Source organism: Xiphias gladius, chromosome 7 (genome assembly GCF_016859285.1).
Source record: "Xiphias gladius isolate SHS-SW01 ecotype Sanya breed wild chromosome 7, ASM1685928v1, whole genome shotgun sequence".
NCBI classification, from domain to species: domain Eukaryota; kingdom Metazoa; phylum Chordata; class Actinopteri; order Istiophoriformes; family Xiphiidae; genus Xiphias; species Xiphias gladius.
This window is the reverse complement of record NC_053406.1, coordinates 29,304,417-29,319,559: the sequence shown is the minus strand read 5'-3', so window position 1 is coordinate 29,319,559 and position 15,143 is coordinate 29,304,417. Positions and strand designations below refer to the sequence as shown.

The 15,143-nt window shown below is 43.5% G+C and overlaps 1 protein-coding gene across 3 annotated transcripts in view; it reads right to left on the bottom strand.

Annotated features, from left to right (window-relative positions):
- Positions 1–14,066, bottom strand: part of pak1 (p21 protein (Cdc42/Rac)-activated kinase 1) — a 62,383-nt gene extending 48,317 nt beyond the window's left edge. For 2 of the 3 annotated variants that reach the window (XM_040131694.1, XM_040131697.1), the window contains exons 1-2: positions 13,902–14,066; positions 1,263–1,327 (exon numbers count right to left, since the gene is read on the bottom strand). The gene's annotated coding sequence lies outside the window, so the exon portion shown is untranslated. The remainder of the gene's footprint in view (positions 1–1,262; positions 1,328–13,901) is intronic. The other variant, XM_040131696.1, reaches the window with a different exon arrangement.
- Between the last annotated feature and the right edge of the window lie 1,077 nt (positions 14,067–15,143).

Here is a 15,143-nt window from a genome sequence, read left to right as displayed (position 1 = left end):
CACTGCTGCGAGAAATTACTGAGAAGGTGCTGATGTTTAACAAATCACTCAGGAAGACACTCATGACTCTTTTACTAACATTTCTTCCAATCAAATGTTTGTCGAGATGCACCGATACGTAGTCAACTTTAGCCTTTGGCAGACATTTAGAAACAACACCCCTTGAATACAGATGGAAAAAAAAAAAATGTTCTTCAAATATCTCCAAGATTAAAAGCAACAAACATCTAACAGTACAATTATACTACAGGATACGGAGCTCCAAAAAGCTACTAAACTGGCCATGGCAAACTGAATATAGCAGATGGAATCAGGCCCGGAGATATCTCGAAATGACTGGAATGATACTGGAAAGCCAGACAGAGACCACCAGCTCAGGGTCCCAATGAGGGTTTTGTTGGAAGAACATTTTATGATATTTTATGACTCCAAAACTGAATTTTTTTTTTTTTTTAGGGACAAAAGACATGCTGGAGGCAGTTTGTTAAAAAAACATGGCCGACCATTGTTATATTTTTTGGGTGTGTCCTTTATTTATCTTTTTTTTTTTTACACCTGCAAGACTTTGCTAAAGAGATAATGAAAATATTTGGAATGGCAGTTGACTGCAACATCTCTACTGTGAAGTCAAATGAAAAGCTGTCGAGATGGATAAACAAGGTTGTAAACAAGCCAGTCATTTAGTGAGACTATATAAACCTCTTTATTTGAAGGGAAAACTGAAAATGAGGCCACTTGAAATATCAGTACAACTGCGTGTGTTTGCGTAACAATATCTAAGGACTCCAGGTCAATATTCAAGCAGGAAGTCGGTCTGTAAGCTGGAATTTTACCGTGCACCTTAATTTTCTCATCCATGTAGATTTAACCTGAAAGTTTGTTTCCAAAAATGTCTGACTGTCTCACTTCTCGTTTTTTTTTTGGCCCATCTCACTTCGTTTTAGGAATGTCGTTGTGTTTCCAGAATTCACTTATGAACTTGGCAAACACAGGAATGAAGGCCAGATTACCAGAATTAAAGTGCCTTTACACATAAATCATTGCATCCACATAAACCCAATTTATACTGTGTCCCAACTCACTTATTCCAAACAACAATTTCAAACTCTGCCATCAGCCATCCCCACATCCGGCTGAGTCACTGTGAAGATATGGGTCTTTCACTGCCTCAGTTCCCCCCAGACGGGCACACAATCCCCAGAAGAGGCTCAGAATTACAACTACAGTTGAGCTGGTGTTGGTGTTACCCCAGCCGAGCCTACCTGTTACTGTCGCGTCTGGATCGTTCCTCTCACAGAAAGGCCGAGGGACAGATTCAACTTGCAGCCTGCAGAAACAGAGTGACAGCTGTCACTACACACTTTTCATCACCTTGTCACTCAAACGGGGTCCGGGCTTATCGTCAGCAATTAAAATCATTTCATTCACTCCACCTGCTCATGAAGGACACCGGAATAAATCTTTCTATCAGTCATCAGGATGTGGCCCAGTTCTCAATGTTTCCTAGAATACGGAGATGCCACATAGCTTACTTTGTGTTTCAGAACAGCAAAACGAGTGATGCAAAGTATACAACAGGTTTGAGTCACTGGCAAATCGGTCAGCCTTTGATGGCAGGCTAGCAAAGTTTAGCAGTACTTCCTGGACTCTTAACATTTCATGACCCTTAGTCAAATCACATTTTTATAGTCCTGCAGTGAACAGAGCAGAAAGAGAAGGACACGCCAGTGATGGCACTTATGTGTCATTTTTAAACTCAAATGAGGTGATCACAGAGAGAGTAAAAGATTTTCCACACAACCGACCAGGGTGAGGAATGATCAAAACACTGTTAGGACGAAGAGGCAGAAGCATGTGTTGCCCATGTTTGTGAAAATATATAATAATGCAGTAAATGGTTTTCTACGTTTTCATGTCTTGTACTACACACAACACCATCAAACTACAGCCCTGTCCACATGCTTTTGTGTACTTTTGTTCTGGGGCTGTGAGTTTCCGATAAAGCGAAATCTCACTGCTACAGCATATAGTGATATTTGTATGGTAGGCTTCAACTTTTGCAGCAGCAGCTTGGGGATGCCCCTCTCCTTTTTCATCATGAAAGTATCTCCATGCACAAAGCCGGGTCGATAAAGTCTCTCTCTCCATCTGTCTTTATTAAACAGAAACTCTGTCTTTGGTTTTCCTGCCTGCACAGAGCCCTGACCTCGACCCCGTCCAACACCTCTGGGATGAACTGGAATGGAGTGAATGTGAGACCAAAATGAGCAGAAAGAAATCCTATCCCAACCTACTGTAATGGCATTTCCGTGTGGAAAGTAAACTTTTATAAAACAATTTCTTCAATAGGAACTGGCACAAACAGTTTCTATTGTGTCATCAGGGGGGTGTTTACAGGCAGTGTTGCCAATTTAACGGCGTTGTTGCTAGATTTACAGACTTTTCAGACCCTTTTAGCAACTTTTCCTCCACCAAAGCCCCTTCTGACAAATCTCGTGACTTTTTGATCAGACCTTGGCTACTTTCCATTGAAAAGAGTCACCAGTATTTCCCCGCGAGCGCAAGGTCGGGCTTTCCCTCCACCGTCACACCTCTCTACGTGTCTCATTCAATTGACCGCACGGCAGCTGACACAGATGTGAATGAGCTTCAAACTTTCCCTCTGAGTGATCATTTTAAAAGTAAATATAGCCGAAATTACAGCACAGCTGTTGTCTTTAACTCATGTGTGTGGTGTTTTTGTCAGACGACGTCGCGGTTGTAAAATCAGGATTTTAGCAGCAGAGCAGCAGCTTGGAAATGGCTTGGAAGTGTCTGCTGGTTAAAATGTCGTCTTAACGGGCCAAGTTTCAGTTACTATTTCATACTCTTCCCATTACCTGACAACAGAAACAGAAAAACGTATAAATGAGAACAGCTTTATTGGGAATTCAGCTGTAAATGACTGTATATGTGAGCACAGACAGCGAACAGACAAAGGGCTGGTCCAGCCACGTACTAGGTTTTGACCAAGTCCTGTTTCTTGTCTCCCTTCCTTTCTAAGCAGATGGGGTCCACATGCCATCACACAAACAAACAGCCTGCCGTCCTGTGAGTGAGGTGGAAACTTCTTGCATGTGAACAGCATGTTGGTGTCATTGGCGACTCAGACAAGGCTGAACAGATGAAGGTTTCGGAGAGAGGGAGGGCAGGAGGTGAGAGTGTCAGCCCTGCAGCTGTCCACACATTCACATCTTACTGTGAGAAAAGACACACACGAGGACACACACACACACACACACACACACACTGCAATGCCAACAGCCAGAAGGCTAGGCACATGTAGCTATGGATTATGGCTCAAGGTGTTGCTAAACTCTCATTACCACAGGCTAATGCGACATACCGCCACCTGTGTGGGTAACTTTAGGTATGTGCATTGCTATACCACCTGTGTTACACGCACACATACACACACAGACTCAGAGTGACAGTTGGCACAGTCTTAGCCTTTGCAGACCATAGATATACATTCACTCACTAAGCTACAGGTAGAGGTGAGCTGCAGGTCTCTACCCCAGAACTACAACTGATGGACGGATCTAGGCTACTCAAAGCCGTCGGTTCTGACCAGGTAAGATTTTTCAGAGCTGCTGAATCCAGGTCAAGACAAAAGTTACCGGTGGTTCGGACAACGGTAATGAAGGGGTAACATTCTGTATCAAAAGGTTTATATTTCAATTTATCAATCACACACGTCTGTGGTTCATATTGAACCACAGAGAGACATTCAGGTCAGACCAACCAATCATTGTGTGGCACATTGCTGCTCTATCTGAAAACCTGTTCAGGGTGTAACGAAAGGTTTCCTCTGGCAGCCATATTGGATGTCCTTAACCACCTAAGCCCGTTGGAGGGTCAGACGTGACAAACTCAAGCTATGTAGTCAAAAAAAATATTATTTAGGTCCCAGGTGGCTCCCATTGTGTCTAGCATTTTTCAGGTTATTGGATTTCATCTTTTGTATGGCCAGGTTTTATGGCCGGTCTTGGGACAAGAAAGTGAAATCATTATCATGATACTAATGACGATATTTCCAGTAGAGCTGAAATGATTAGTTCATTAATCGATTAGTCGATCAACGGAAAATGAATCTTCAACTATTTCAGTAATCGACTCATCATTTAAAGTCATTTTTTTAAATCACATCCCCTGGTTTCAATTTATCTAATGTGAGGATTTGCTGCTTTTCCCTGTTTTACTGTAAATTGAATATCTTTGGGTTTGGGATGGTTGGTCAGACAAAACAAGACTTCTGAAAATGTCTGTAGAGAAGTAGATCGATAGATAACTATCAAAATAAAGACAATATATGCAAAATTACATATAGAATAATGAAACTGATGTTCAAGGCAAAGAACTGTGTTCCACTGTTCTGAAAGACCCAAGTCTTCATGTATAAACTAAATCTTTAAACAGATTTTGTTGGTTTTTAATCAAAGTTTCAGAACAATTAATTTTGGCAAGAGACATTTGTGGAACGATACCATGATAAAATCATATCATTACAGAATATGAGTCTGCTGAACGTTTAGTAAGGATAACGTTTAATTATTACTCAGCCATAGGCTACAGGTTTATTATTCACTATCAAACAACCTTTGATGCACCTTTGAGTTTGACTGCTGCCATATATTCAGTTTCACTGATAACGACTTTACTATTAGAACAGGCTGGGAAGGTTTAGCTCCAAATTAGCTTTGTCTGTTCACGTCAAGGCTGAAGCCACAACACCACCACCACCACCACCACCACCTCTATGCAGATCAGCCTGAAAATCCAACATGTTGCTCTCTAAACCGGCTTTGCCCCCCCCCAGCCGGCTGTCTGTCTTATCTGTGAGGTGAAACACACACGTACAATAAGTTAGACTACTTGTGCGTCTAATGCACTTGGCAGACAAATGTGAGAGTAATTGTGTTTCATGGCTGCAAGCCTAATTATTCCTGCTGAGCATGGCGATATCTGATGAATGCTGACAAGCAGCTGGCAGAGACGGACACAAGAAAATGTTGGATTCTCACACTAACAATCTAAATCTACATTTCTGGAGCATCACTAGCCTTTAATAATATAGAGAAATAGGCTTAGGTTTACAAAGGGAGTGTGGATTAGAGCTGATTGTTTTCATTACTGATTAATCTGCTGAATGTTTCGTCTATCAATTGACTGTTTGGAAAATAAAATGTTAAAACAAATAGTGTAAAATGCAGGTTTCACAGTTTCCCAGAGCCCGTGTTAATGTCTCAACATTGCTTGTGTTTGTCGAACAATCTAAAAGTGAAGGATTTTAAATCCTCTATCAAAAGCGGAAAAAAGTAAGAATTTATCCTTGAAAAGTCGGAACCAGGGAATGTTTGGGAAAATAAAACAATTATCCGTTTATGGAAGAGAAATTCTCTGTTGATTCTCGGTTTTAACGTTTCAGCTGTGGCTGTTTGAATGCTGGTCTGGAAAATACCTACTACAATCCCAGCTCCTTGGTATCAGCAACATGCTTTATTTCATGGTTTCCGACATCAAAATGTAAAGAAGCACAGTTTTTTTTCCTATAAACAGTAAGAAGTAAATAATTTTTAATACGAGAGAGAAAGAGGGAGAAAGAGAGAGTGCATCTAGAGGACAAGCTGCCGCGCGTGACTGGCCATATTTAAAATTTGGAGAATGTGTTGGGGAGGGAGGAGGTTGTTGTTCCTGTCTTCTGAAACGGAGGTGAGAACACGGGATGAGACATCCCCCTGAGGAAGGGACAAGATGGGGGAGAGATAGAAAATGAGAGGGATGGATCTTGTCTTGAGAGCTTTAAAGCTGAGGAAAGAAAAAAAAAAAAGAAAAAAAAAAAATCAGGAAAAGGAAAGACGCTGAGATTGAGACTCTGGAAACAAATCTTTTCATCTCTTTCGTTTTAAATAGAGCGAACAGGAAACACAGTAAGTGACAGGGAAGGGAAAAAAAACAAACAAACAAAAAAAACCACATTAATAATAAGGAGGAGATGAGATGTAGATGGAGAGAGATGGCAGCCGTCAGTGCCGTTACCCGAAGGGTACCCCAGTACACTTTGAAAATTTGACATTCCAGGAAACTAAGTATCACCACACAATAAAACCTCCCGCATGCTGTGAAAATTGGTGAAAACATTTCAAAACAAGCTTAAAAGTGTGAAGATCTCTCTTCCAGCCACAGGTGCATCTTTTTATTTGTGTTGATCTTTTAAGAGTTTGGTAAACTCTTTAAAATTATACAGTGACCCTGAAGATTTCAATGATGTCCCACCGTTTTTGGTTCTATTTATGGTCGGCATTTAAACGGCAGCATACAGAAAATGTTTTTTACATTCTGTAATGAACTGTAGGTAATAGTTTTCACTGGCAGTGGCAGAGTCTGCCATTCCCATGCTGAATTCAGATTACCTTCACACTTACAGAGTCACAGGAGATGATCCAGCACTACGGTTTGTAACTGTTGGGCAGATTTGCCTCCTGTTGGAAAGGGCTGATACCGGCCCCACTGTTTACTGGTCCCCCTCCTACAGCCACATCAGAACCGGATTAAGTTACTGCTAGTTCAAACCCCACATTTCCTGCTACAACTTCACGTTACAAGTGCTCAACCGGCGAAACAAGGCTTGGCTCTTACTGTGATGGAGCTGCGGGAAATGTAATGGGAATGTGAAGAAATGTCACGCTGTCTTCCCAGAACTGGAATCATCATCTACGGCATTTCAGGTTTGTTCGTCAACTTTACTCGACCGCAAGGAAAAGCTGCTGTTGTTTGAAAAACTACCTGCGGCGTTAACTCAGATGGAAGATGTAATTATCATGGAGTCACTTCTTTATTAAACAACCTGAGTTTGTGTGGTTGCACTTTAAAAGGATACGCCACCTGCTCGTCTGTTGTATTTCTAAAAAGAAAAATAGCTGCTACGAACGTGTTTGATGAAGTATCAGAGCTAACTTTGCTGTTACAACCAGTTGTAAATTAATCCACAACTTAAGATTTGAGTCCTGGATGATTCTACAACGTCCAACTTTATGCTCTTTTAAATTTTTATCTTTGGACGCGCAAGAAATATTATGTTGCATGTGGACTAGTTTATGCTGATTGGTCTTCAAAGACTTTTCAGACATCCAGCGGAGGAGCAGAGCCTAGAATAGTCTCTAATGATGATAATAATAATAATAATACTAATAATAGGCAATGCAAATAAAGTTTACATTACAGATAAATAAAAAACATTACTTAATTTTGAGTGACTCCATGAGTTTAACAAACTGGTTTGAAGAGATTTTCATGCATCTCTACACTGATGATGTCAAACAGTACAGATGAAATATGCCAATTTTATTCACTTTGACATGTGAGGAAGAGATAGAAAATGAGAAGAATCCTTCTATAGAAAATATAAAATAATATAATAATATAACTAGTGGATGGAAGGAAGTGGATGAGGAGAGAAGGAGGGGCTTCCTCTGTTTGACAGTGAGAGAGATGTAGGGGTATTTATAGATAATTATATTATAGTTGCTTCACTGGTTCCGTCAGATAGAGCGGAGGAGATGAGTGAACGACAGATGAAAAGGTGACGAAGAAGACGAAAGGAGGCTGAAGAGGACAAGGAGGAAAAGGGAGCAGGGTGAAGAGTAGAGGTAAGGAGATGGAGGACATAGAGGACAGATGGTTGAGGAGGAGGATAGGAAGGAAATATATGTATGGAGAGGAAGAAGAACAGGGCTGGAGAAGACCAGAGGAGGATGGCAAAAGGAAAGTGAGAAGACCAGAGGAAGTAGAGAGATGAAGAGGAAAAAAAAAAGATAAAAACAGCTGACGGAAGGACTGAGAGACTACATCGTCTGCTTTGCTATCTTTGGATATTTGGAAGTCTTTTAGAGTTACTAGTGGCTGGGTGGGTGAGAGCCGTAGCAATGATGTCATGATGTCGGCATCTGAAAACATCTTGATAGGGGTCGAGACTGTCGGAGCCCCCCCTGCTTCCGACGGAGAAAAGCACTGAGCGGCACTGAGAGAGAAAGAACCTGAAACTGACTCGGAGTACTTTCATATTGTCTGTGTCACTGCAGAGCCGGAGCCAGATCCAGTCAGTCACCACCACCGTGTGTATACTGTACCTTGCTGTTGCACAGGCCCTGGTCTGGCTGGCCAGGCCAAAACACGGAGTCGTGTAATTACATCAAATGATTGTCACACGCACAAACGTACTAACTGCAGTCAGTCCTGTGGTGAAAGTACACATCCCTGTGTTCGTCTCCCAGCAGACCTACACTATCCAAAAAAAATAACAAACAAAGCAAAAACATTTACAGTATGTGATCATGCCACGATGTAATGCACAGTCTCACACACACACACACACACACACACACACACACACAGCTAGTTCATCACAGTTAACTGCAGGAATGAGATGCGACATACAACCTTCCTCTTTTCACTAAGCATAACTTCACTCTCTCATTTATGATTCATTTATCCCCCCTCTCTGACTCTCTCTCTCTCTCCCTCCCTCCCTGACCCCCCTTCTCTTTCTCACACACTCACACACACACACAGGTGTGTTTGGAGGTGTGTGAATGTTATACTGAGAAAGGGTAGATGAAAAGTAAAGACGTGTTTGAGTGTTACTGGAAGGTGTGGCTGGTCTCAACGAGTGGGTGGTACTTCCACCATATGGTCTCTGGGCTCCCCACACACACACACACACACACGCACACACACACACACACACACACACACACACACACACACACAATGTCAGCTCTCAAGAAGCTTGGATTTGGCCTTGACTACATCTTCACTATCAGCAGTCTTTGCTGATATTTTCACGTTCGGGTTCTTTATGTTTTCGTCTGCTGTCGGGGTTTTCAGACATGCAAATAAGAGATTTCTGGAAAAATGTTAACAGAATTATCAGTATTTGATGAACTAATTCTAATGATTTTATTCGAGTATTTTTATCTGGGTAATGAGTATTAAGTCTAGATGTCTCAAGTAGATCCCAAGTATCAATATCAAGGTCCAGCTGGGCATATTTTCTGTTATCAGCTGAAATGAAGCAGATTAAATTCCAATCCTTTCTTTGCTGCCCTCTACTATCTTTTGTTCCCTTCAGCCCGCTACCGTTGCAGCGCTGCTTTACTTTACGACAGCCGGGCTCCACGGCGCAAGCACTTTGCTCACACATGCATATGCAAGTGTGCGAGTGTCGAGATTTATTGGGGCGCACCCGGGAAAATGACGACGAGGTTGGCAAAATACTGGGGCTTCCAGTATCTGGATCAAGAAGCTTGTGAAAAATAAGGAATGTTGTAAATTGAATGTCTTCTTCTTCCGGACTTTGCGTCGGACAAACAAGCAAGTGGAAGGAAGTGGCTGTTCCGGGTCGTTTTATGAGCTGTTTATAAAATCGATTTTCAAAACACAATGAGCGAACCTGTAGTACAACAGACAGTAAGAAATTCTGACTGCAACAAATATACTGAGACAGATCAGTGCTGACAGGAAGCAAATTAAATTACACCGATGTTAATCCTGAATGGAGCTCTGTGAAGGCTCTCTCTTCTCCTGTGGCGAGTTCTCTAACCAGCCAGAGCTCTGACTCCTGGTTTAATGAAAGCGAACTGAAGCGGTGCTAGTAAAGTGGAAGGTTTCGACCCTGGCCCGGGGTGAAATCGTAATTACACCCACAGAATAGGACTATATTTCTGATCCTGAACCATACTATTAACAGCTTAGAGATTCGCCATCAGCCTTCCTTTCATCTGCCTTCACATCGAATAAGTGGATAAAAAAAAAAAATTAAAAAAAAAAAAAATCAATCCAGGATCACAGCCTTCATCTGGATTCCAGTCAGTCAGCCCGTTTCATGGAGAGAAGAGGGGAGTGCATGTAGTTTTGTGCTCTGTCGGTATTCGTCTAGACGCCGTGCTCAGCAGCCCCAGCAGCCTTCCAGGCAGACAGACTATCCATTATTCAGCTGCTGGCAGGCAGCTCCACAGCCAATATTACTATTTATGTTGGTACTGGGTGTGAGTGAGTGTCTACCCTTCACAGAAAAAATATCCGTATTAATTAGTCATTTAGTTCTTATTGATTGTGAAAATCTGCCAGTGAATAGTTGCATTTGATATTTGCAGCTCATTATGTTACAGAAATCCTCTTACAGTTTGAAAATAAGCAAGACAGCCCACATCCTCCATCTCCCCCCGGGCTTTCCTGGTGCCCCCAGGCTCCGCTACCTCTTCACCACAACAGTCCGGCAGTGCCAGCAACACTGCCCACTCTGCACCGATCCACCAATGAAGGACACCTTTGTCCTTTTGGGGGTGGGTTCAGGTAGCCTGCTTCTGTCCATGGTAAAAAAAAAAAAAAAAATCCGTCTAGCAGCACCTCTAAAGCTTAGTAACACGTTATATTCCGTCCGTTTGATCCATACTAAGGTTGAATATACGTACATGTGACTGCCATCAATCTTTTCATCAAACTCTGCAAGGGAGCGAATAAATATATTTCCCACAATGTCCAACTATTCCCGTAAACTCTCGCTGTGTCTTACTCTGCCTCATGAACAGGTGCCAAGGCCTCAGACACTGAGGTGCCAACTATCTTCCCTGCAGTTTCACACTGCTGGAAACTGCCCGATTAATCAAAGAGAGCTACGCCATCAGCAGAGAGTAGCCACTGAATAACGAGGACACCGAGCTGGACGCTCAACTCCCGCTGTGCTAGAGTCATGAGCTCCTCCCACCCTCGGTGCCACGTGGGCGTCCCAACCGTGTGAAGAAAATACCTTTGAGGCAAACTGAAAGTACTTCTCAGTGTCCTCCCTCCGTCAACATCAACGTCGCTGCTTCTGTTACCTGACGTTACCTGCCTGTTAATAAATGACTGAAATAAAATGGAAATTAAGCGCACTGCACCTTTCTGTGTGTGTGTGTGTGTGTGTGGCTTTTCCCTGCAGTAAGTAGTTCATATAATAGATCAGCCCAACAAACTGCCTCAGGGTTTAAAAATAACTTCAATGACAGGTGAGACAGCGCCCAAAGACTGGCCAAAAGGAAAACACACATGATATAAAAACACACACAGACACACACAGTCCTCTTTATCCTGCAGTAGCCAAGCCCAAAGCCACAGGAGCCAAATGGGTCATTAACTCCTCCCAGCCTTCCCCTCTCTCTGCTGTCAAGGTGTCAAAGGGGACGACTGGGTGGCCTCATCATTCACACGGGGCCATAAAGCAGTCCTTTAGCCACACCCAGTTCCCCATGGCAACCACTGCCCGTAAACCACGACCCAATCCATCGGTTCAACTCACTGCCGTTCAACCAATCCCGGACCATTTCACTTTTCCAGGTATTAATGTTCAGCTATGACTGGGGTTTAATTAACAAGGAACGCTCACGTATCACCAAATGAATCAGAGTTTCCACTCATGTTTCTGATCCAGTTTGACAGGACACCAGGCCCGTTTGCTGCACTGAACACTTGAGATGGCAAAGTGGATTTCCTCCGCCGTCACTGGCTCATTTGAGGGCCGATGTCCTACTGGCTGCCCTCTTTAATCCAGGCTGGCAGGCTACAAAGACTCATGCTATAGGATCCCATGTTTTCATGGAGTGCACGCTGTGGTTAGTGGGACAGCCAGGAAGAAGCTCCACATACAATCCAACTCATGTCTAGTCCAGTACCGAATGTACTGCACTTGTTCTGATGCTTTTTCTTCATCCACACAGACCCATCAGTGGATCCTTCCATACAGTACAGTATACAGTAGCTTGTTTCAACTCTAGTGGAGATCCCGAAAAAGGTGTATAAAATAATTCAAACCGCATTTAAAATATTTAAATATAATGTAATTGTTCAGTCGTCAGTCATTTCAGTAAGTGTAACTATCATCTTCATAGAATAGTTGGAACAGGTAGATACACATCCAGGGTTCTGTGTTTTTTGCTCATTCAAAAGCTTCTTAAAAGCAAATTTAAAGTGGGCATTGATTAATCTGCTGATTATTTTCTGGATTATTCGCCTCATCTATGAAACAGTCAAAAAGGTCCGTCACAATTTCCCAAAGCGAGTCCAGAGAGACGTCTTCAAAATGTCTTATTTTGTCTGACCAACGGTCCAAAGTTAAACGATATTCAGTTTATGATGTAAATAGACAAGAAAGTGCTGCAAATCTCAACATCTGAGAAGCTGGAACAAGGCAATGTAAAGCCGTTCTGCTTGAAATACAACAAACAATTAGTCATTTATCAATGAATTTTCTACACCAACTTATATATTAATATATATATTAATATAAATGAGATTGAGGGTTCAGAGGGTTGGCTTCCCAAATCTTTCAGGACTATCTTGGAAAATAGATCTTGAACCTACATCACTACTATCGTTGATTCATCCCCTGTGAATCATCACTGGTTGATAAAATTAATAAAACAGACTATTACTCATTTAACTCTTCTAGTCTACAGACTTGAGTTTGGGTTGGGGTCCTAGTTTGTATACATACCAATCACCCCCAACAGTTAAACTAGGCTCCACTCCAATTCACGCGCGTAACCTGCTGCAGAGGTTTTCAAACTGAGGTGTGGGGGCCCCGAGGGGGCCTTGAGGGGAAAGAACGGGACCTCAGATAATGCGGTCATTTAAGTGATCGGGAGTCATTCCCACTAAAAGGCAGATAAAAGAGGCTGCTCGCTCCCTGTATACTGGTGTGGAACAGTAGAACAGCCACATCCATCACAAGGGGTACAGTGATATGACACTGATTCCACGTGTGTTTTTCTGTGGGAGAGGCAGCAAGCTCCGGAGCAAACCACCAACACTTTTAATAAGCTTCACACGGTTGCAGCTTTTCATTATCCAGGAAGCTGGCCGGTCAGATCAGAGGCCAACCTTTTATACCAGGGAGCAAAGGGCAACGTAGGCCCGACTCAGTCGGAGGAAGGCTGCACTGCAGCAACTGACAGAGAAACGGGTTCATTTATCCGGCAGTCAGACATGGGGCTGGGTCTGAAGGGTCAAAGGGCAGCCACATCAGAGCCGCCTGCCTGTGAGTAACCACCACGATGCAGCAGATGCGCACTGGCTGACCGGCCGAAGCCCTGAACAACACGATCAAAAAGAATCTACCGCCACGCTCAGCACATACTGTAAATACCAGCGACCACTCCAGGACACGACGAGTGCCCCGAGTCCTGCTGGGCCATGTGGACACATCCCCGTTTACGTACACAGACGGGCAGTCACACATAGAGAAGGGGGAACCTGCAGGAGAGCGAGGCGAGCGGATGTTCCGATTTCTACCTGCTCCTCCACCAGGCTCGGCGGCTCGTCCGCCTTAAAGTCCGTTTCCCAGAAGCGAACCTGGAAGCGAAAGGGCTCCGGGAACGGCACGGACTTTCTGATGAATCATGTCGGAGGCAGACTTCAGTGACAGAGAGGATGAAAGTGGCCGGATCCCACCCGTTCATTCATTCGTCGCTCGGCCTGTCGTGTTGCCAGTCGCCCAGCAGAAACTCCCCTGTTCTCACTGGGAGGAAACCGGTGTGATAAGAAAGAGGAGAATCAATGGAGAATCAGCCCATCCTGCCGCGACCCGCCGCGGCCGACTTTGAGCCTGCTGTGTGCGGGCTGATGGGCCTACGGGGTCCGGGGCGTTAATACATGCACGTAGATAAAGAACAAGAGGAAAATAGTGTGATCCCAGCCTACGGTGACCATTAACCCCTTCCTACCCACGGGCGAGTGAGCCCCTAAATCACAAGGCACCGTGCCTGGCTGGGGACGGAGGCAGAGGGCTTCACTTGAGGGTTAGGAGTAAAGTGGAAAGGCTCACTCACCACTCGTCTGGACGCGGACGTAAATTCCAGAATGCTGGGTGATGGTTTCCGACGCCGGGACACACCGTCTCATGTATTCGGCAAACTCTGCTCCGCTCTCGGGGTCGGCTACGCTCCGCTCCGTCGCCCTGCTGGTCTTTTAACAGTAAACTTGCCGATCCCTGGCTATTGTTAGGCACGGAGAAGCCTGCTGCTCAGAAAGTCCCGCCCCCTCGTAAGCCGCTCCGGACACGCCATTGGTCGGTGTTCGGCCTCCACCGTCGCCGATTGGCCGGCGCGCGTGTCCGTTCGAAACCCGGGGGCGGGTCGGAGCTCGCCGGTAGAGAGCGAGCGGCGGTGCGTTCACAGCCGCTCGGAAGAGAAAAGTGCGACATTCCACACCCGTGCTGAAGGCGTCGCATTCAGGTGTAATTCTGTCAATGGATCCGAAACTAGAAAGGAGTAGGAATTTACAAGGGTGTAATTCATCAAGAGGCAGGTCAGCGAAAAGCTACTGAAAAACCGATCCTGCGAGGGTTCAAGAGAAATACGACGCAATGTAACAACAGCAACAGCAACAGCAACAACAACAATAATAATAATAATAATAATAATAATAATAATAATAATAATAATGCCATCTACTTTTATTGAACACATATTAAAATAAGTAAAGTGTATATCTTTTCCAATACAATATTATCTATAGATTTTTATAAATGTCTCTAAGATTATTACATTAGAAATTATAAAAGATAAACCAATAATGTCCTTAATGTGATGTGCATGTCATTATTTTCCGCCAACATCAAATTTGGTGTAAAAGGCATCAAACTGGAGCATTCTGCAGACTGTCTCAGACCGAGATGGCTCAAAACCATACATTTCCTAAAAATAACTCTCCGCAAACGGTGCTTTTGTTTGGGCTCGGTGTATACCTACTTTTGCACCTGTGACTGAGACACTGTCATATGTTTGTAATTGCACCAATGTCATTGAAAATCTAACTGAGGTAGGACAAATGGAATTTAAATGGGAATCAGTACATGAAGAAAAATGCTTTCCAATATATCCTGCAGCACCGGAGGGTAGGGTGGGATTTCTGATGGAGATTCCCATTCTGTCATTCTTTTTAAAACGGAATCCTCCGTGCTCCATGTCACGATTTACACATTTTTACTTCTAATTCATCGCAAAGAAAGTTGTGAAATGTAGGATCAAACGCTGAGTTACTGTTAACATTACAAAAAAATATAAATAAAT